General features: G+C 43.1%; 1 long non-coding RNA gene across 2 annotated transcripts in view; it reads right to left on the reverse strand.

The window, feature by feature from the left end:
* The window catches only part of LOC134928067 (uncharacterized), a 284,893-nt gene that overhangs the window by 137,158 nt on the left and 123,656 nt on the right, over positions 1 to 24,079 (reverse strand). For both annotated transcript variants that reach the window (XR_010177818.1, XR_010177819.1), the window contains exon 6: positions 6,816 to 6,936. This is a non-coding gene — a long non-coding RNA (uncharacterized LOC134928067). The remainder of the gene's footprint in view (positions 1 to 6,815; positions 6,937 to 24,079) is intronic.

The raw sequence follows: 24,079 nt of genomic DNA on the forward strand, positions 1-24,079 counted from the left end.
GTTTCCGAATTACCAATGTAAAGGAGAATGTCGTCAGCAAATGCAGAAATTTTTATTTCCTGGTTTCCGAGTTTAATGCCTTGAAAAGTTTGGTCTAGTTGCAGGGATCGTAATAAGGGGTCCAAGGCCAAGTTAAATAATAAGGGGGATAGTGGGCATCCCTGATGCGTGCCCCTTTCTAAAGTAAATTGAGATCCTACCAGGCCATTAAGTAGCAAAGATGCTGAGGGGGTTAGATAGAGGTAATGTATTAAATCTATAAATCCTGTGTCAAAAGCCCTCCCTTCCAGTATTCTAAATAGATGTGGCCATAAAACCATATCAAATGCTTTATGGATGTCCAGACTTAAAAGCATATTCGTTTCTCTGGCGGAATTATTTGCCATAGCGACCGCTGCTATTGCCGTTCATATTTGGTAGCATGACGACCTCGGACAAATCCCATTTGGTTATCAGTTAGTAGGTCGGGGAGAATGGTCTGAAGGTGTGTGGCTAAAATTTTGGCTAAGATCTTGTAGTCGACGTTCAACAGGCTTATTGGTCTGTAGGATGTCAGTAAAGCTGGATCTTTGTTAGGTTTAGGCTGAAGGATAACGTGAGCGGCATTAACGGTAAAATAAGATAGTTTGCGTGTCTGAATGCCTTTGAACAATTCCAATAGAGTAGGGGTTAAATGGGGTTGTAATATACGGTAGTATTCCCCCGAGAAACCATCGGGGCCAGCGGTTTTATTATGAGGGAGGTTAGAAATGACAGAGTTAAGTTCCTCCATTGTGACGTCTCCTGTCAGGACTTCTCTTTGCTCTGAAGTTAATTTTGGTAATGTGTCATCAGTAAAGAAGGTGTCTTGTAAAATGTTGTCAATAGGAGAAGAGTGGAACAAGGATTCAAAGTGTGTCTGGAATTGTAATAATATGTCTTTGGATTTGATTAGTACAGTTCCAGATGAAGGATGTTTCAAAGAGGTGATTGTGGAGCAAGGGTTAGGTGGCTTGGAAAGAGAAGCTAAAAGTTTGCCTGCCTTATTTCCCCAGCGATAAAACTTATGTTTTGTGTATTCCAGGGAATGACGGGCTTGAGTTGCTAGGTAGGATTCAAGCAATTGTCTAGTTTGTTTATACGCAGCTAGCGTGTCCTAAGAGGGGTTCGTAGTGTGTAGTAGAAGTGAGTCGTGTACTGCTGCCTTGAGATTGTCATATTCAATTTTAGATTCCTTCCTTTTACGGGAAATATAACTAATGATATGTCCCCTCATCACTGCCTTGGAGGCATCCCAGAAGAGAACTGGGCGGTCCCAATAATCTAGATCAGAGGTTCTCAAACTCGGTCCTCGGGGGCACACACAGTGCATGTTTTGCAGGTAACCCAGCAGGTGCACAGGTGTATTAATTACTCACTGACACATTTTAAAAGGTCCACAGGTGGAGCTAATTATTTCACTTGCGATTCTGTGAGGAAACCTGCAAAACATGCACTGTGTATGCCCCCGAGGACCGAGTTTGAGAACCTCTGATCTAGATTGTTGTCAATATAGTTGTTCCAGTGGTGGATGAGATATGCCTTAAAATCATCTGAGTGGGCCAGGTAATGGGGTAAACGCCAGATGCGGTCAGTAGGTTGCATCTGAGGGTAAGAAAGGGCCAGAAGTACGGGGGCATGGTCCGATATAATAATGTCGGAAATATCAACCTGTCGAATGGCCGTCATCTCAGTCATCAGAGACATAGAGTTTATCTATACGGGAAAGGGAGCCGTGAACCAGCGACAAATGGGTGTGGGTCCTGTCCGTGGGGTTTAACAACCGCCATGGGTCTGATAGGTGTAAATCATGTCTAAATGTAGTGAGGTGCCTGTGTAATGTGCTCACCCATCGCGAGAGTGGGGGAGACTTGTCGAGGGAAGGATCCTCCACCATATTAAAGTCTCCAAGGATTAAAGAGTAATTGCATCTACTGCGTAAAAGGTGTCCTAGGTCTTGAAGGAAATGATGCGTGTTGATGTTCGGGGCATAGATATTGACAAGGGTGTATCTGGAATGGTACAGTTCGACGTCTAAAATGATGTATCTACCCTCAGGGTCTATGGTAGCATTATACATTCTATTGCTTTTGGATCTAGCTTTCTCCCTTTTTCCTTTGGTATATGTGCAAAAGCTTTGCTCCCGAAGACACAAAGATGACTGATACTTGGCTTTTTCCTGGACCACGCCTCCTGTGGTGTTTTACCTTTGATGACCACTATAGGTGCACAATTCTTTAGGTATACTGCTGTTGATACTGCTTCTGCCCAAACTTCTTTTCTAGGTCAGCATCACTTAACATAGTCCGTGCTCTCTCAACAATTGTGTGGTTTGCACGCTCACTCACGCCATTCTGTTCCGGTGTGTGGGCAATTGTTAGCTGATGCTTTATGCCATATTTTCAAAGGAATGCAGCTAAGCCTTTGTTATCATACTCTCCACCATTGTCTGATATCAGGATCTTTAGTTTCAAACCTGTCTGATTCTCCACTAGGTTTTTGTACTCAACAAGTTTGTTGACAACTTCACTCTTCTCCATAAGAAAGTACACATGTGTCATTCTTGTGGCATCATCAGTGAGAGTCATGAAATACCTGTAGCCACTGATTAATTCTTCCTCCATTGGACCACACACATCTGTGTGCACTTGAGCTAACGGTGTCTCTGCTCTACTAACTGACTTTGGAAATGGGTTGCGAGTTTACTTGCTTTTTATGCAACTCTCACACATGGGTCTTTCAGCGTTGCTCACTGTGATCTCTGTTACCATTCCATCTAGCAGTTTCTGGACATTGTCATATCCGATATGATCCAAGCATTTGTGCACAGCTCCATTGACTTTTTTTCCTCAGTAGCCATCATTGCAGTACACTCCTCAGTGTCCAGGACATATAGTTGATTGCACCGGGTTGCTGAAGCAATAACAGTGCCTCTTTTATTACGCATCATACATTTGCCCTTTCTGAAATTGGACTTTGTAGCCTCTTTTCTCTAGGATGCTGATAGCAATGAGATTACTTCCTAAATCAGGCATGTACAACACATCTTGGATATCTGTAACAACTGTCTCACCTCTAATTCTTAAACGTACTGTGATTGTCCCAGCTTGTAATACATTAAGGGCCTTATTTCCAATCCCTGTAACTGTAGTGGGAACACATGGTGTTAAAGAATGGAACCAATACTTATTGCAACTGAAATGTCTAGTGGCCTCTGAGTCCATGTACTAGCAATCCTTCCTGTGACTGTCTGCTACATTCAGTGCTGACTTGTTTGGTTTGTCACTCTGCTTCTGCACACCACTGGAATTTCTCATTCTGCAATCTGAAGCTTTATGTCCTATCTTGTGACATACAAAACAATTGAATTTGTGCTTTCTGGACTTTCCCTCAGCTATGGTGTCGACGGGAACACATTCTTGGGACTGCAGCAACTTGGCTCTTACAATCTCTGCTGTCAGTTTAGTGTCATTTGACTCTAACGCTACCACCAAAAAAATCAAATTCTGGCATCAGATTTTGTAACATAGCCATTGCTACTTCTTTCTTGTCCACCTGTGCCCCCACAGATGCCAACTGCTGAGCTATCAACAATAACTTACTAATGTAATCATTCATGTCCTTGCAGGAACTCAGTTTCATTCCATATAGCATGCAATATGAATTTTGCAGAGCTGTCCACATGTCCCACTGACTATTGAATAGACATGCTGCTCCACCGCTAAACCTATCGTCATGATGGCTTTGTCTATGTCATCTGGGTTTGGACCTGCTCCCGGGTCTATAGTAACATTCCACAACTTCTCCCGCTTCAGCTGCATCTCCATGGCAAACTTCCATGTAGCATAGTTCTCTGAACCTTTCAGCTTAGCAAAGTTCATGCTGTGTCTTGTGCTCTACATCCTTTCTGCACTTGTATAAAATGTCACTTTAAACTGTGTCACTGTGATTATTCAACAGCACTCAGGGGGTTAATCTCCAAGTACACACGGGTCTGGGCATTGGATTGGGCCTATAACCTGTTGGCAGAGTGTTCTGGGTTATCTGGTGCAGTATCGTCAGTCCACACACGTAGTGACTTAAACACAGGTTTATTTAGTGTACACAAGTGACTCAGATGTGACACTGATAGCGCTTTTAAGGAGCCCATATATCACACAAGGTAACAGCATTTGGTAGTGGTACTTATCAGGAGATGTCTGTGGTGGTAAAGCATGGAGGACTGCACAGCCATGCAGTCTGACTCCCACTGCAGAGAAGATTATGCATGCACTGTAGCACTGTGAGTCTCTGTAGCTGAGATCTGCTCCCAGTCTCAGCTCTGCACACTTGTACACAGGACTCTAGGCCTAATTCAGACCTTGCTAGGGGTTTTTTGCACTGCTGAGAACAGATAGTCGCCGCCCATAGGGGAGTGTATATTTGCTTTGCAAGTGTGCGATCGCATGTGTAGCAGAGATGTACAAACAGATCTTGTCCAGTCTCTGAGTAGCCCAGGACTAAATCAGCAGCTGCAAACATTTCAGCCTATCCGGGACCGGAATTGAGGTCTGGAACCCTCCCTGCAAACGCATGGACATGCCTGTGTTTTTCCAACCATTCCCAGAAAATGGTCAGTTACCACCCACAAACGGCTTCTTCCTGTCAATCTCCTTGTGATCGCCTGTGTAAATGGATTCTTTGCACAAACCCATCGTTGAGCGGCAATCCATTTTGTACCTGTGTGATGTGCCGGCGCATTGCAGTGCATACGCATGCGCAGTTCTGACCTGATTGCAGTGCTGCAAAACATGCTAGCGAGCGATCAGGTCTGAATTACCCCCTCCGTCTCTCAGTCTCTGTGTGTCACACTCTCCTCACTCTCTCTGAGAGATGGAGCAACAGGAACCTACATCATATAACTCTGCCTCCGAGTGACTCCTGGCACTAGAGGTCTAGTAGTACTAGGGGATGCACCCATAGACTTATACACAGAAGAAGACAGGTACAGAGCGCACCATATCCTAACAGTTATCACCTTGCACTTTCCACTGATTTATTACTTCTTTATCCCTTCTCAAGGTTAATACATCTGCCCCTATATTCCTATATCACATGGACACACACATGCACTAAGTATCATTTTTTTTAATCAGAATCCAATTCTACCTACCTGCATGATTTTACAGAGGAAACTGGAGCACCTGAAGGAAACACATGTAAACATGGGAAGCTCATACAAACTTCACTTAGTTAGGGCCTTCATGGGATTCGAGCCCAAAACTGCAGTGCTATCAGGGAAGTATGCTAACCAGTACACCAGCTGTGATGCATTTTGATTACAAAAAGGGTCTGTATTTAGACTGTACTTATCAGGGTAGTGGCTCTTGTGATTTCTTTCTCCTATTTCTTCCATCAGGTTGAGCATACCCACAATAACGTTGGTTATAAAACCATGAGTATGCACTATCAGAAGAGCCCACTTCTGCCACCTAACAAATAACCATGCCAACTACAATCATTTAAGGTATTTAAAAGCCACTGTTAACATTCAGTCCTGGCTTGGAGATCGTTACATATTGTATCCTGCTAGAGACACACCATGCCTCACAAGTGGCCAGATAAGCGAGAACATTAAAGATTAACTATGCTGATAACTAGGACTGTCACTGGGTAATCTGTGATGAAGGGTATAACAACCTTGAACCGACTTTTCAAAACAAAATGAAATATGATGAGTGACTAACTAAGGCATACTATTCTATTGCTAACCAGGACAGAGAGAGGAAAGGTCATGATGTTTTGACAGTCTGCTTTACAGTACTACATTCTTTTGATGTAAGTAAAATTGTTTAAATTATGTTGATGGGTTACTACCATAAGATGGATGGATTTCCTTAAAGTCATTTAAAGGAGATTGTAACATTAGAAAATCTCTGCTGATTAACTTGTAAGACAAGGATTCACTTCACCAAGTGCAAAAACTATTTTACCATGGACTCTAAATGATTGATGTTAGCAATTTAAGGCAGTGGGAGGGGACATGGGAAATGAGGTTTATAAATAATGAGGAATGTACACCAATTTAAAGCACTTCAACCAACATAAAGCTTCAGACTAAGGGGCCCATTTATTAACTACCAGGTTTTTGACCAGATAATTATAATTTCTTATCACGGCAATAAGACATTCTGTACCACTGACATATATATACTGTACATTTAGGGAATACTTAATATTCACATGTACCACCGAACCTCCACTCAACCCAAAAATAAGTGGTTTTGGGAAATATTTGATTAATAGGCCCCTTTAACTTAATGGATGTCACCAGATGTCACAAACAAGACAAAAAAATAAAAAAGCAGTCTGATAGTGCAAAATGTTCACAATGCGTAATAAAAAAGTCTCCTCCCAGTTTTCATCAAAGTAAAAATGGTCCAGGTGTCCTGTGATCCTTCAACGTGTTTCAATTCTATCTTATTCATTGTTGTGTCAATGGGTGGTATTAAAATGATATATCACACCCAATCTCCTTTCTAAATGATCCCCGTTATTGCACATATTGTGCCCAATGTAATCAGGTTTAGCTGCGTAAAGGGTTGGGTGCCTTGCTACCCCAGGGGTAGCAAGCTGAAATGATGATACCATGCCCGTCAGCAGAAACAGAACAGGTGTGAAAGGGGGTAGAAAGAATTGAATACCACCCAATGTGTATCTTCAATGACCAGTGTTTATACCGGTAGCAGATGAAAATGGGGAATGTAATGCAATACAGAAAGAGTATATGTCTAATGCAATTCATAATGATAGCTTACCATTTACATAGTGGCTGACTTGAAAACCAGGCTTGTAACACATCATAGAATGGAGGAAACATTACTTTAAATTATTTTCCTGCATTCCTAATAGTCTTGTATTTCCAGAAATAAGGTTCATCTGTAATATACATAAAATATATATATACAAATTAATGTATGTATAAAACAAGAATGACATTGTAAATCTTCATTCAGTAATTAAACGATTAATACCATGATAGCAATTAATACCAGTTTAAAATAATATTAACCCTATGTGAGAATACATTTTAACTCAAAATTGTCATTGAGTCCTTTAAGGATTAGAGTTTTTTAATTTGAAAACTCATTGCATTTTTGCCTTATCCAAATTTTGTTTTTCCCACATATTGGTAATTTATTCAATGCCCCAAAAGTCAACAATTGAAAATTGATGTATATTTTTAAAATAAGAGGGAACTGAATGTGTGGCCATTCCTTCTTGAATATTATAAATATGCTTGAAATGTGGGTTTTAAGTGCACTTGTTGTTTTCCCTACAGTACATAGGGAAAACTACAACTGTATTCCAGGGCATAAATTACAGTTTTGGAATCCCAGGTTATAAAATGATTGATATATTTTTGCCATTGTCTTCAAATTGCATAAAATATTTACCTGATTGTTTATTTTTAACTGTTTTATTTTTACCTACACAGAAGGCAATTCTCACACCTATAGAAGCCCTTAGAACATACACTTCCTCTTCCTTCCTCATAAAGACTATGGGTGGGATTCAGAGATGGATGCAGTGCAGCAGCAGCTGTGACACTTGCCACAGCTGCTACTGCTAAATGATGCAAATGCACCAGAAGGTGTCATGTGTAAATAGATGCCTCCTGTATGTATCTGTGATGTGATCTACTGCTGTATCTGAAGATGCAAGATCGGATCACTTGCGTGAACATCAGCCATCTGAATAATCCTCAGGTTACTCAGGATGGCCAACTGTTTATGCTGCTGGGGCCAGGAACTATGCATCAGAAGATGCACACCCTGGATTCTGCATGCCTACAACATGTGGGAGAAAAACCCTCATTGTGTAGAATGCTGCCCCGTCTCCACACCCTTCCTGTCCCAAAATGGCCTGAGCCACTCAGCTGAGCATGGGGACACTGTGTGCACTCATGCAGGACTTGTTTCTATACATGCACAGAACAGGTCCTGCACAAGCACAGTCCCACAATCATTGGATATGTTCTTTGTAGTTATGTACATGGCTAGATCAGGCCCTATATGCTTATTGTGGACCTTCCAATCTGTCCCTAGGTAGGGGACAAAGATGAGAGAGAAACACATTAGGGAGGGGGAAGGATGGGCAGATAGAGGGAAACATTGAGGAAGAGTACAGAGATAAAAGAGATGGGGGAAAGAGATAGTAGAGAGAGACAAGGAGGGGGGGGGGCAGAGATAATAGGCCCAGGGAGGGTCTGTCCCACACAGATAATAGGGAGAGAGAAGTTGGTAGTAGAGGGGGCAGAGATGGGACAGAGGTAGATAGGAGGCGCAAAGATTAGAGCAAGAGGTAGAGGTGGGCAGAAATGTGAGAGAGTTACAGGGGACAGAATTGAGAGAGAGGTGGAGGACAGAAAAAAAAGAGATAGAGACAAATAGAGGGAGGGGGTCAGAGATGAGAGAGAACAGATTGAAGAATGGGGGCAAAGAAGAAAGAGAGAGGGACTTGAGACAGAGATGGGATGATGGGGGAGGGATGGAAGACAGAGGACACTCCCCCCCCCCCCCACACACACACGCACGCAAACACACACCCAAACACACACACACGCAAACACAAAAAAAACTGCTGGCAAGATAGATAGACAGACAGACAGATAGACAGACAGACAGACAGACAGATAGATAGATAGATAGATAGATAGATAGATAGATAGATAGATAGATAGATAGATAGATATTGATATAGAGGTTGTCTGGAAACACTTCAGGAACAGTGATAAGGTGGGACATTTTCCAATGCTCAAAGGACAGCCAAATCTTGAAGCGACTTTTCAAAACAAGAAAATTTGTATTCAATTCAATATCCTCTGGAATTATGCCTAGCATTTCAACAGAAACATCCATCTCACGCAAAAGTGGATAAGAAGAAATACATCTAATCTTTCTTGTTGCATGATAGTGGCATGTATAAATAGAGATGAGATTGTGCAAACCTTTTTGTAACCTGGTCATGTAAATATCGAACATTGTGAGTTAAACTGTAAAATAAATATTGCTCTTTAAATTTTGCCTCCTGTTAAGTACAAAAACCCTTAATTAGTGTTATCAAACCCAGACTCAGAATTGTTTAATATTGAAATCTCTGACAAGCTGCGATAACTCAAAATAATTTGTTAAATGCTGTGTGCTGGTACAGTATTTCTTCTTAGAAGCTACAAGCCCCGGGGATCAGAGACCCATACTGCACCCATTATTTTTAATACTTACCCATCGGAGTCCCGCGTTGCAGCAGCAGCACTGCAGAAATCATAGAGAAAATGGCGCGGCACATTTTCCCGGTGTTCTGAGCATGCACAGTAGGAAAATTTCTCAGAAAATGGCCACTGCACCATTTTCCCGGAGATTTGTGCATGCACTCTAGATTCTGGGACCTTAATGCCCAGAGCTCTACATTGCTGCCGGCTAGAGAGGAGGGGGCCCCAACGTAGCCTGCACATGGGTCTCCTCCTCTCTAGATATGACCCCTTATCTAAAGCAAGATTTTAAAATGCCAAAAGTACACTCTATGGGCCAAATGTAATAGAGTGAGAGTTTCAAAAAATTAGAGATTTGGTAAGGTTTTGCAGTTTTTTTTAAAGTGGCAATCACAGCAAGATAAACCTGGTTTTGCAGAGTAATTGATTGCCACTTTAAAAAAAACTGAAACACCTTACCAAATCTCTCACTTTCTGAAACTCTCACTCTATTACATTTTGCCCTATGACTGATTCCTATGACTGACTAGTGGTGACATGAGTGGCATTGTATGCTTATTTGTGGTCTGTGGCAGATTGTAATAAAGAAGCCAGTGGAATATAGGGTATGCACTATATTCCAAAAAGGTAAAGAAACAAAGGATTTGGTTAGAGGTATGTGTTTAAAAAAATTTAATTTACAAATATAATTAATTCAGTGTCATAGAGGAGACACTATCCTTTAACAGTGGTTTGAATAGGTTTCAAACAGCACCAATCACCAAATTTCATTGATATGGGCATCCAAATGTACATAGGCATGGAGCACTGTCAACTGTAAGTTCTAATTAGATTTTAATAATTATATTTTTTACATATTACTGATTGATAATAAATAGCAAGAGTGTAATGCAAGAGTTACATTATAATATGAAACAATTGCTGTTTTGTGAACAAGATCACTTATCGAATCAACATAAAGTCCAATCAGTTGCCGGTATTTTAGACTTACAGAATGCACATTTTTTGAAGGATTTGACAAAATAAATAATCATCTAATGAAATGGGTGGTGCAGAACTGATTTATTTGCTTTTTTGCTACTTGCCGTATGTGCTGGACCTAGGGAGAGCACTTTACATGATCAACCTTTAAGGCAGTACAGCGGTACATATTTATGCTATAGGGATGGGTTCTAATTAGCTGGTATGATACCAGCATAAGTAGATTTGGGACCAAATACTTTATTCACTGGGCTTTTGCAATAATACAAGAGGAGCAGGTACTGTTTCTGTATTGTGATATGCTTATAGAATACATTGTTATTAGCCTTTTAAGTTGTTGGTCAACTGAAAACTGGCCATCACCTTAAGATATGGAGCTTCTCCATTCAGCATTGAAATAACATTTATAATTTGCATACTATACAATTGTAGGGAGCAGCTGATTGGTTGCCATGGGCAACTTCTCCACAGGCTCACATCTACACACTTTTCACTGCTTCAGGAGTAGACCCCTAAATCCTTTCAAATCAGCATCCTTGATGTCCCACACATGGTGTGATATTGCAACTGATTGGGGCATTTACCCACTATAAAATTGTTTATGGGTTGACAGTTATGACAATCTCCAATAATAATCCTCTTGAAAGCAAGAGGATCATTATCAAGTATGGTAAAGACATTAGTCCAAAGATAGCTGCTGCTAGTCTGTAAGCAATCATCCATAGAACAGTTTGCAACAAAGTGATCCAGAAGATTGGCCATTCTCGACTGTTCTGGTCATGTATGTGTTTAGCAAAACTGGAAGATATTCTTTCAGAGCATCTGTTCTAAAGCAGTGACAGTGTGCTGGTGTAATGTTTTAAATTCTCCATCAAGATCTCAGCATTAGCTTTTTTACTACTGTACATTCTGTAGTACAAACAATATTTGTCAACAGTATAATTTAACCTGTTAAATGATTAGAGTTATGACAAAGCAGGTGACGTGTGCCCAAGATTCAGTTAAATAGCTTGCTCTTCCTTCTTTACCGTCTTTTGGACAAATGTTTCTATAAAATATTTTTTAGCATGTTCATTGCATAGAGAGCTTTTGAATGCTATCTTTGTGACTTGCAATATAACTGAAGTTCATTTAGACACCAAGTTCTTTATTTCAACAAAGTCCTCACTGATATACAAGTCAAATCTGCCTTTTTTCATTGTGCAATGATTTATTTCCCTTTTAAATTGGCTGGAGCGGTTAGTTTTTTATTTTTATTAAGTCACACCATTCTTAAATGAAACTATTGATTTAAAGTCAGCTTAGTGAGGATTTAATTTGTTTTCAGGGGATTAAAGCAGGTAACATGGGATAATTTTACAATAAAGTGGAATAGAAACATTCCTTCAAATTACCCTCAACTTTTTTTCTGCCAAGTTGCACAGACATTACACATTTCCAACTAGATTGTGGAAATACATTCATAAATCAGACCCAACTCTTCTAAGTGTTTTAGGGTTGAAGGAAGAAATAGTTTTCTTTTGACCTTGTGCTGTACTTTTGGAGATACCACAACCCAAAATGTATGGTAAATATTTTTCAATGTATAACTTTAGTTTCTTAGTTTATTAATGTACCTAATGCTCTATGATCAGGCAGCAAATAAGAAAGTCTGATTATGTTATAGTACCATTACAGTACACATTTCAAGTGATTATGTATTTGTTTGTGCTAAGAAAGAGTATGTTTAGACTATGTGCATTTAAAATAACAAAAAGTTCATAATGATTTTTGCTAAATATTTATAAAATTTAAAGAAATTGTGCACCTTCAGTTTACTTTATTTTGCTAGATTGTAGTATGACTTAATATATGTACAGCGTAATAATACTGGATTCCTCCTGTGCTTTTCATCCATATATTAATGTATTCCGGCAGTTAGTTAGTTTTGTTACCACAGAAATCACAAGCCGAAGTGCATGATTTTAGGATGTGTAATGGTATGTCTAAAATCTAAAAGCTATAGATGACTATGAGCAAAAGCAAGAATATACTGTATGTTTTATGGCACCTTTCCCATCTTACATTTCTCATTTTCTTTTAATATATGTTTTGCAAACATATATTTCTCTGACGTCCTAGTGGATGCTGGGAACTCCGAAAGGACCATGGGGAATAGCGGCTCCGCAGGAGACTGGGCACAACTAAAGAAAGCTTTTAGGTCACCTGGTGTGCACTGGCTCCTCCCACTATGACCCTCCTCCAAGCCTCAGTTAGATTTTGTGCCCGGCCGAGGTTGGATGCACACTAGGGGCTCTCCTGAGCTTCTAAAAAGAAAGTATATAATTAGGTTTTTTATTTTACAGTGAGACCTGCTGGCAACAGGCTCACTGCAGCGAGGGACTAAGGGGAGAAGAAGCGAACCTACCTGCTTGCAGCTAGCTTGGGCTTCTTAGGCTACTGGACACCATTAGCTCCAGAGGGATCGACCGCATGGAACTGGCCTTGGTGTTTGGTCCCGGTGCCGCGCCGCCGTCCCCCTTACAGAGCCAGAAGCAAGAAGAGGTCCGGAAAATCGGCGGCAGAAGACATCAGTCTTCACCAAGGTAGCGCACAGCACGTGCGCCATTGCTCCTCATACACACTTTACACTCCGGTCACTGAGGGTGCAGGGCGCTAGGGGGGGGGGCGCCCTGAGCAGCAATAAAAACACCTTGGCTGGCAAAAATACCACAATATATTGCCCCAGAGGCTATATATGTGATAATTACCCCTGCCAGAATCCATAAAAAGCGGGAGAATAGTCCGCAAAAAAGGGGCGGAGCTATCTCCTTCAGCACACTGGCGCCATTTCTCCCTCACAGCTCCGCTGGAAGGAAGCTCCCTGGCTCTCCCCTGCAGTCTACACTACAGAAAAGGGTAAAAAAGAGAGAGGGGGCACTAAATTTAGGCGCAGTATATATAACAGCAGCTATAGGGGACATAATTCAGTTAGTCCCTGCATTATATAGCGCTCTGGTGTGTGCTGGCATACTCTCACTCTGTCTCCCCAAAGGGCTTTTGTGGGTCCTGTCCTCTGTTAGAGCATTCCCTGTGTGTGTGCGGTGTGTCGGTACGGCTGTGTCGACATGTTTGATGAGGATAATGATGTGGAGGCGGAGCAGATGCCTATAGAAGGGATGTCACCCCCTGCGGGGCAGACACCTGAGTGGATGGACTTATGGAAGGAATTGCGTGCACGTGTCGACTCCTTACACAAAAAATTTGACGACATGCCAAATGCGGGACAGCCGGCTTCTCAGCTCGTGCCTGTCCAGGCGTCTCAAAGGCCATCGGGGGCTCTAAAACGCCCGCTACCTCAGATGGCAGACGCGGATGTCGACACGGATACTGACACCAGTGTCGACGACGATGAGTCTAGTCTAATGTCCACTAAGGCCATTCGTTGCATGATTGAAGCAATGAAAGAGGTGTTACAAATTTCTGATATAAACCCAGGTACCACTAAAAAGGGTATTATGTTTGGGGAGAAAAAACTACCCGTAGTTTTTCCCCCATCAGAAGAATTAAATGAAGTGTGTGAAGAAGCGTGGGCTTTCCCTGATAAAAGATTGGTAATCTCTAAGAAGTTACTAATGGCGTTCCCTTTCCTGCCAGAGGATAGGTCACGTTGGGAGACACCCCCTAGGGTGGATAAAGCGCTCACACGTTTGTCTAAAAAGGTGGCACTACCGTCTCCGGATACGGCCGCCCTCAAGGAACCTGCTGATAGAAAGCAGGAGGCGATCCTGAAGTCTGTATATACACACTCAGGCATTATACTTAGACAAGCTATTGCGTCAGCATGGATGTGCAGTGCTGCCGCTGCGTGGTCAGATTCCCTGTCAGAAAATATTGACACCCTAGACAGGGACACTATTCTGCTAACCATAGAGCATATAAAAGACTCAGTCTTATACATGAGAGATGCACAGAGGGAGATCTGCCGGCTGGCATCTAAAATAAGTGCATTGTCCATTTCTGCTAGGAGAGGCTTATGGACTCGCCAGTTGACAGGGGATGCAGATTCAAAAAGGCACATGGAAGTTTTGCCTTATAAGGGTGAGGAGTTATTTGGGGATGGTCTCTCGGACCTAGTTTCCACAGCAACTGCTGGGAAGTCAGCATTTTTACCCCATGTTCCCTCACAGCCTAAAAAGGCGCCGTTTTATCAGGTACAGTCCTTTCGGACTCAGAAAAACAGGCGTGGAAAAGGCGGGTCCTTTCTGTCCAGAGGCAGAGGTAGGGGAAAAAACCTGCAACAAACAGCAGGTTCCCAGGAGCAAAAGTCCTCCCCCGCTTCTTCCAAGTCCGCCGCATGACGGTGGGGCTCCACAGGCGGAGCCAGGTACGGTGGGGGGCCGCCTCAAAAATTTCAGCGATCAGTGGGCTCGCTCACAGGTGGATCCCTGGATCCTGCAAATAGTATCTCAAGGGTACAAACTGGAATTCGAGGCGTCTCCACCCCACCGGTTCCTAAAATCTGCCTTGCCGATTACTCCTTCAGACAGGGAGGCTGTGCTAGCGGCAATTCACAAGCTGTATTCCCAGCAGGTTATAATCAAGGTGCCCCTACTTCAACAAGGACGGGGTTACTATTCCACACTATTTGTGGTACCGAAACCGGACGGTTCGGTGAGACCCATTTTTAATTTTAAATCCTTGAACACATACATAAAAAAATTCAAGTTCAAGATGGAATCGCTCAGGGCGGTTATTGCAAGCCTGGACGAGGGGGATTACATGGTATCCCTGGACATCAAGGATGCTTACCTGCATGTCCCCATTTACTATCCTCACCAGGAGTACCTCAGATTTGTGGTACAGGATTGCCATTACCAATTCCAGACGCTGCCGTTTGGACTCTCCACGGCACCGAGGGTGTTTACCAAGGTAATGGCGGAAATGATGATACTCCTTCGAAGAAAGGGAGTTTTAATTATCCCGTACTTGGACGATCTCCTAATAAAGGCGAGGTCCAAGGAGCAGTTATTGGTGGGAGTAGCACTATCTCAGGAGGTGCTACCCCAGCACGGTTGGATTCTGAATATTCCAAAATCACAGCTGGTTCCGACGACACGTCTACTGTTCCTGGGTATGATTCTGGATACAGGAACTAAGGGCCATTTACAATGCCCTAAGTCAGGCAAAATCCCTGCTTCTACACCAGCCGGTACTGATCCAGTCAGACAACATCACGGCAGTCGCCCATGTAAATCGACAGGGCGGCACAAGAAGCAGGATGGCAATGGCAGAAGCCACATTGATTCTCCGATGGGCGGAAAATCACGTACTAGCACTGTCAGCAGTGTTCATTCCGGGAGTGGACAACTGGGAAGCAGACTTTCTCAGCAGGCACGACCTCCACCCGGGAGAGTGGGGACTTCATCCAGAAGTCTTCACGCTGATTGTAAATCGATGGGAACGACCACAGGTGGACATGATGGCGTCCCGCCTAAACAAAAAACTAGAGAGATATTGCGCCAGGTCAAGGGACCCTCAGGCGATAGCTGTGGACGCTCTAGTGACACCGTGGGTGTACCAGTCAGTTTATGTGTTCCCTCCTCTGCCTCTCATACCAAGGGTACTGAGAATAATAAGAAAACGAGGAGTAAGAACAATACTCGTGGTTCCGGATTGGCCAAGATGAGCGTGGTACCCGGAACTTCAAGAGATGACCTCAGAGGACCCATGGCCTCTGCCGCTCAGACAGGACCTGCTGCAGCAGGGGCCCTGTCTGTTCCAAGACTTACCGCGGCTGCGTTTGACGGCATGGCGGTTGAACGCCGGATCCTGAAGGAAAAGGGCATTCCGGAGGAAGTCATTCCTACGCTGATTAAAGCCAGGAAAGATGTAACTGCAAAGCATTATCACCGCATATGGCGGAAATATGTTGCTTGGTGTGAGGCCAAAAAGGCCCCAACAGAGGAATTTCAACTAGGTCGATTTCTGCATTTCCTACAAGCAGGAGTGACTATGGGCCTGAAATTAGGCTCCATTAAGGTACAGATCTTGGCTCTGTCGATTTTCTTCCAGAAAGAACTAGCTTCACTACCTGAAGTTCAGACTTTTGTGAAAGGAGTGCTGCATATTCAGCCCCCGTTTGTGCCTCCAGTGGCGCCTTGGGATCTCAACGTGGTGTTGAGTTTCTTAAAATCACATTGGTTTGAGCCACTTAAAACCGTGGATCTAAAATATCTCACGTGGAAAGTGGTCATGTTATTGGCCTTGGCTTCAGCCAGGCGTGTGTCAGTATTGGCAGCTTTGTCATGTAAAAGCCCTTATCTGATTTTCCATATGGATAGGGCGGAATTGAGGACTCGTCCTCAGTTTCTCCCTAAGGTGGTATCAGCTTTTCACTTGAACCAACCTATTGTGGTGCCTGCGGCTACTAGGGACTTGGAGGATTCCAAGTTACTGGACGTAGTCAGGGCCTTGAAAATTTATGTTTCCAGGACGGCTAGAGTCAGGAAAACTGACTCGCTATTTATCCTGTATGCACCCAACAAACTGGGTGCTCCTGCTTCTAAGCAGACTATTGCTCGCTGGATTTGTAGCACAATTGAGCTGGCGCATTCTGCGGCTGGACTGCCGCATCCTAAATCAGTAAAAGCCCATTCCACAAGGAAGGTGGGCTCATCTTGGGCGGCTGCCCAAAGGGGTCTCGGCTTTACCACTTTGCCGAGCTGCTACTTGGTCAGGGGCAAACACATTTGCAAAATTCTACAAATTTGATACCCTGGCTGAGGAGGACCTTGAGTTCTCTCATTCGGTGCTGCAGAGTCATCCGCACTCTCCCGCCCGTTTGGGAGCTTTGGTATAATCCCCATGGTCCTTTCGGAGTTCCCAGCATCCACTAGGACGTCAGAGAAAATAAGATTTCACTCACCGGTAAATCTATTTCTCGTAGTCCGTAGTGGATGCTGGGCGCCCATCCCAAGTGCGGATTGTCTGCAATACTTGTACATAGTTATTGTTAACTAAAGGGTTATTGTTGAGCCATCTGTTGAGAGGCTCAGTTGTTTTCATACTGTTAAACTGGGTATAGTATCACGAGTTATACGGTGTGATTGGTGTGGCTGGTAGGAGTCTTACCCGGGATTCAAAATCCTTCCTTATTGTGTCAGCTCGTCCGGGCACAGTGTCCTAACTGAGGCTTGGAGGAGGGTCATAGTGGGAGGAGCCAGTGCACACCAGGTGACCTAAAAGCTTTCTTTAGTTGTGCCCAGTCTCCTGCGGAGCCGCTATTCCCCATGGTCCTTTCTGAGTTCCCAGCATCCACTACGGACTACGAGAAATAGATTTACCGGTGAGTAAAATCTTATTTATAATCACATGTACGGTATATAAATCCTGCCCTGGTATAATATACAAATTGCATTATGAAGAATACATGGTTTGAAAGCATCTACCTCAGCTGGGGGAAATATGTAGTCATGCTGTTTGCTTACAGTTTACCATACTGTGGACATATATTGGCTTGTATGCATTTGACATATCTTTAACCCCATAAACATTGCAGTTTGGCACCACTATACCATATGCATTGAATACATTTATGATCATCGGGGCATAGCAGGAGAGAATTTTAGATGCACAGTATACTGTATGTGGATTGCATAATTTCTATCCTCCACTCGTCATACAGGAAAAATTTGGTACACAGGAAGTTTTTGTTATACAGGAATGGCTGTAGCCATTGTTCAGTATGATTTGCAGGTAGTGAAGACACACTTCTGCAACTCTTCAGAGACCTGTGGTGCTCTGCACACAGGCCAATTTACATGGTGTCAGAATTCTGGCTGTGATGGTACAAGGTCTCTGAAGCATAGATCCTCTAGTTTTTGACAAGGCCATAGCAGACGCATGTCTCAAGTTTAAGAAGGAATGGCGTGTATACTGCTGTACAGAACACAGGCAAGTTAGAAAAGATACAGGCATATATATTGTGCAACCTAGCTGAGGCTAAGGCTGTAACAAAGCTTCCACATTTGTCTGTTTGGAGGGGGAGGATCAAGAGTATACAGAGACACTGAGATTTGCTTACCAGTAATTTTTTTTATTTTGGACAGACATTCTTTTAACACTGCTGCACAGAGCCCCACTGCGAGTGTCCAGTTATATGCTGACATATTGAAACTACTTGCAAAGAAATGTGTCTTAGCAAGTGAGCTCATCGGGGACAGGATTGTGTGTGGAACTTATGAAGATGTTACTAGTGCACTATTATTATGTTTGAAGGAATTAACACTGGATACTGCTACAGTATGCATGGTATCTGGACTCCAGGTCGACACAAAAAAGGCCGACGCACCTTAGGTTGACACCAATTGGTCAACACACCTTAGGATGACATGAACAAAAGGTCGACATGAACAATGTCGACATGGAAAAAGGTCGACATGAGTTTTTCACATTTTTTCTTCATTTTTTTAACTTTTTCATACTTTATGATCCACGTGGACTACAATTGGAAACGGTAACCCATGAGGAGCGCAGCGAAGCACCTTGCCCGAAGCATGGCGAGCGAAGCGGTGCACTAATTGGGGTTCCCGGTCACTCTATGAAGAAAACTACACCAAAAAAACATTAAAAACTAATGTCGACCTTTTTCCATGTCGACCTTTTGCCCATGTCAACATTTTGCCCATGTCGACCTAAGGTGTGTCGCTCAACTGGTGTCAACCTAAGGTGTGTCAACCTTAGGTTGACACCAGTTGAGCGACCAAGTTGATCACAGCAGGAATTCTGTTAGCAATTGGGCAAAACCATGTGCACTGCAGGGGAGGCAGATATAACGTGCAGAGAGAGTTAGATTTGGGTGTGGTGTGTTCAATCTGCAATCTAATTTGCAGTGTAAAAATAAAGCAGCCAGTATTTACCCTGCACAGAAACAAAATAACCCACCCAAATCTAACTCTCTCTGCACATGTTATATCTGCCTCCCCTGCAGTGCACATGGTTTTGCCCAATTGCTAACAAAGTTCCTGCTGCGATCAACTCAGAATTACCCCCATGGTTAAACCCAACTGCTAACAAAATTCCTGCTGCGATCAACTTGGAATTACCCCCCATGTGCACTGCATGAGGAGCAGATATAACATATGCAGAGAGAGTTAGATTTGGGTGTGGTGTGTTCAAACTGAAATCTAAATTGCAGTGTAAAAATAAAGCAGCCAGTATTTACCCTGCACAGAAACAATATAACCCACCCAAATCTAACTCTCTCTGCAAATGTTATATCTGGCCCCCCTGCAGTGCACATGGTTTTGCCCAACTGCTAACAAATTTGCTGCTGTTATCAACTCTGAATTACCACCATTGTCCTGAATGGCTGGCCTTCTTCATCCAGGGAACTGTCTCATGAACTTAATTATTTCTTCATATTCTGTGATGATTTAACTAATTAATGTTTCACATTAGACGCTCCACCAGAAAACACCCCAGACACCACTGTGAAAATATTGGCATCAAATAAAAATTTACGCTGGCGCCAAATGTGATATCATGTCACCGCATCACCCTGTCATAAATGTGGGGCAAGTAATAGCTGCAAAACTAAATGTAAAGATATTTACCACTCTAGAGGTGGAATTCTGGCAGATCACATTGGACAAGGAATCATCTATGCTCACCACATTCATCAGAGCCGGCCATAGGCATAGGTAAACTAGGCAATTGCCTAGGGCATTTGATATGCCTAGGGGCATCAGCAGCTTCTGCTGATTAAAATGATATGCGGCATGCCTATATTCTGTGTGTAGCACTTCATATGCAGATACAGCCACAGTCTCACACAGTATATAGGCATGCTGCATATCATTTTAATCGGCAGAAGCGGCTTGTGCATCCTAGCCACATAGCAATGCAAATAAGATGCATTTTCATTAAAAAAAAGGTGCCCGACGTTAGCATTGAGGCAAGATTTATGAGGACACATCTGTATCCAAGCAGAGGCAGAGGTCACAGGGTTAGTGGCAGTGTTAGTGCTGTGTGCATGTGAGTGGGTTGGTTGTGCAGTAGTGGCTGGAATATGTGTAAGGAGCATTAAGTGTGTCATGTAAAAATGCATTAATAATGTGCAACATATGTGTAAAGGGCACTATGTGTGTCATTATGTGTATAAGGGCATTAATAATGTGCGGCATATGTGTAACAGGGTACTACTGTATGTGTGTCATTATGTGTATAGGGGCACTAATAATGTGCAGCAAATGTGTAGGTGGCACTATGTGTGTCATGTGTATAAGGGCATTATTATTGTGCGGTATATGTGTAAGGGACTTTATGTGTAAAAGGGCATTAATAAAGGTTGTCATAATGTGTAAGGCGCATTATGTTTATAAGGACATTAATAATGTGTCTCATATGTGTAAGGGGCATTACTGTCTGGAATTATGTGTATAAATGCATTACTAATGTGTGGCATTATGTGTATAATGTGCTCTACTATGTGGTATTGCGTATAGAAATGGCACCACTACTGTGTCGTCTAATGTGAATAAAGAGTAGTAGGGTGTGGTGTAATGTGAATAAGGAGCAATTCAGTGTGATGTGATGTGAATAAGGGGCTCTACTGTGAGGAGTAACGTTTATAAGGTAAAGTGATACTACCGTGGGATGTAATATCAATTATGTACACTATTGCATGATCAAATGTGAATAAAGTTGCAGTACTGTGTGGCGTAATTGGAATTGGGGTTACTATTGTGTGGCCATACCACTTACCAGCAAAAACACACCCCTTTTTGGGCTGTGTGCCAAATGTGCGAACTGTTTCTTTTTAAACTATAGGGGGTACAAACACCAAAATAAGGACTGCTATGGGTGAGGGGTGATGGTGCTGGGAAAGAGGTGCAAGGTCAGAGGCGGAACCAGCTGTGGTGCTAGGGGGCACCAGCCAAAATCTTGCCTAGGGCATCATATTGGTTAGGGCTGGCTCTGAAATTCATGATACCTGGGGGCAAGTATGCATTCCTCCTAATGCAATACAGCACATGAACTGGTAGTAAAGTATTGCAACATTGCATGGAGTATGAGGGATACCCATATGGGATCATAATGGATGACATCCTCATTTAGGCTGTACCACAGAAGAACACTCAAACCAGTAAAATCAATATGCAGTTAAACCACGTCAAGTGTTGTTTCAAAATCACTGTTAGCCATCTTCTAACTTCAGCAGGATCCTGCCAAGACACAGGCTATCCAACACGTGCCTACCCTCACAGATATGTTGTGTCTGCAGCATTTTTTGGGTATGCCTAACCACCTTTAAATTTTTTTTGCCACACTACAGTGTGTATGGTATAGAAGATCTACATTCAGTAGGTCTACAGTCATTAGGCCTACCCCATATGGTCTACAGGCACAAGTTTAACATGGACAAAGGTAGACATGGACTAAATGTCATCATGTGATATTTCAACACTGGATAAGTTGACAAATACAAAAGTTTGATAGGGTCAAAAGGGCGACATGACAATGGTCTACACATAAATGGTCAACACACTTTGTTTGCATTTTTGGTGTTAGTGTGGAAAGTTTTGTTATCTAGGACCACCACTTATAGAAACACATCCCATTGCAGGCACGTTGTCTCACTTTGCTAACACAAGTTTACTAAAAGTTATGTCTGTGACATGGATAGTCAAAGAAGGAAAAAGTCTAAAAACATGAACCCCCTCACCCAAAACATGTGTTGATCATATGTATGTTGACCATATGACCCTGTCGACCTTTTGAACCTCTTAACTCTTTGTCCCTGTCAACCATATTGGGTTGACCTAATAACTGTTGCCCTAATGAATGTCAATCTACAGTCCAGATCCCACTACAGTGAAGTTACTGCTCCACTACACCAGCTTCTGCACAACAATGCTGAATGGTCTTGGTTGAACTGCCATTATTTCTTGCCTCAGAAAATGCTCACCCCCAGCCTAGTGCTTCAATTTTTTGATGTGCATTTTCCTGTTTTGATATCTCCCAATGTCTCCCAGCATAGTCTGCTGTCTGCAGCATAACAAAACTATCAGTTTTGCTTCCAGGTCCCTTACTGAAACTTAGGGGGTAATTCAGACCTGATCGCTAGGGTGTGTTTTTTGCAGCCCTGCGATCAGATAGTCGCCGCATACAGGGGGATGGAATAATGCTGTGCAAGTGTGCATTCGCTTCATTAGTAGAGCTGCACAAACATCAGTTTGTGCAGCCTCTGCTCAGCCCAGGACTTACTCTGCCGCTGCAATTGTATCCTCCTGATTGGGGCCGGAGCTGACGTCAGACACCATCCCTGAAAATGCCAGATCCCGACTGCGTTTTTCTGGACACGGTGCATAGGCATGCGCAGTTCATATCTGATTGCACGCTGTGCAAAAACGCACAGCAGTGATCAGGTCTGAATTACCCCGTTAGTCACATTACGCTCATATTGAAATGGAACTGTTGGCTCTTGTCTTTGCTTGTCTGCAGTTTTATGAGTTCATCTGTGGGCATTCAGTGCTGGTTGAGACAGACCACTAACCTCTATTTACCATTCTCTGCAAACCCGTGCATACTGCCTCAGCACAAATTCAACTTGTCCTGCTCAAGCTCCAAAGGTAGCATCTGAATGTGGTGTACAAACATACAATGGCTTTATTCCATGCCAAGTCCCACTGTGCTTCATATACAGACTCAGTCACATATACTGTAGATATTCAAGTGTTACATATCAACTTAATCATCCTTGTTCCATAATGTTGTGACAGAGATGCACCTTCAGCAAAAAAGACGCCTGGTGCCAGCAGAGTTGCATGGGACCTGGTGACTCAATCGTGCCAGGCATCTCGTGCTGCATGGATTATTGAGGATAGATTTATAAGGACACATTAGTGCACTAAGGAAGGGGTATGGTTCATTAGATCTACAGTGAAAAAAAAGACAGTCAAGACTACAAATGGTCAACACGCAAAAGGAAGACAGGGTGAAAAGGTCGACATGAAAATGTCACAACTGAGGGCCTGAGCTGACGGGAGGCAGCCTCAGTTGTAGGGGCTGAGATGTAACGGAACCTGGGAGGTTGTATCAGACCCCTAGACATGTAAGTAACATGTAGAATAACTGCCCGAAGGCGTGACCACGACAACCAGGATAAAAGTCAATGATGTTTATTATGACAAACTCCGTAACACAGCAGCAGTAAAAGGAAACATAAAAGTCAACAGAGGATAAATACAATTCCTGGGTACTACAGGGTGGCAAGGGCCACAGGCACTGGTAGTGTGAGACAGTTCTTATAATCTTCTAGTTGGAAAGTCCTTACCAGGCCTGACTGTAGCAATGGAGAGAACCCAGGATCGTACCAGCTGATGTTCCAGGAAAGGCTGGGCTGCTGAAGGTAAACGGCTGCTGTGGATACTGGCTGGAACCAGACTGTTGTTGGTACGGAGTGGATACTGGCTGGAACCAGTTAAATAATAAACGAACTTGAGAGCGATGGAATAATAATGAAGTTTGGAGTTTGAGAGCGGTGAAATAATAATACCGGTGGAGAGTGGTAAACTGCAGAAAAGGACACCGGCCCTTTAAGAGAAGCTATACACTGCTGGAAGCTGGGCTGGAAGCAGGTGATTGTTTGAGAGCGGTGAAATAATAATACCGGTGGAGAGTGGTAAACTGCAGAAAGGACACCGGCCCTTTAAGAGAAGCTGTACACTGCTGGAAGCTGGGCTGGAAGCAGGTGATTGTTGTAGCTGGAAACAGGTGAGTCCAGAATGGATCGGAGAGTCAGGCTACACCGCAGATGGAATGCTGGTGCGGGTCTCTATAGCAGAA

This window comes from Pseudophryne corroboree, chromosome 5, assembly GCF_028390025.1.
Source record: "Pseudophryne corroboree isolate aPseCor3 chromosome 5, aPseCor3.hap2, whole genome shotgun sequence".
Taxonomy (NCBI): domain Eukaryota; kingdom Metazoa; phylum Chordata; class Amphibia; order Anura; family Myobatrachidae; genus Pseudophryne; species Pseudophryne corroboree.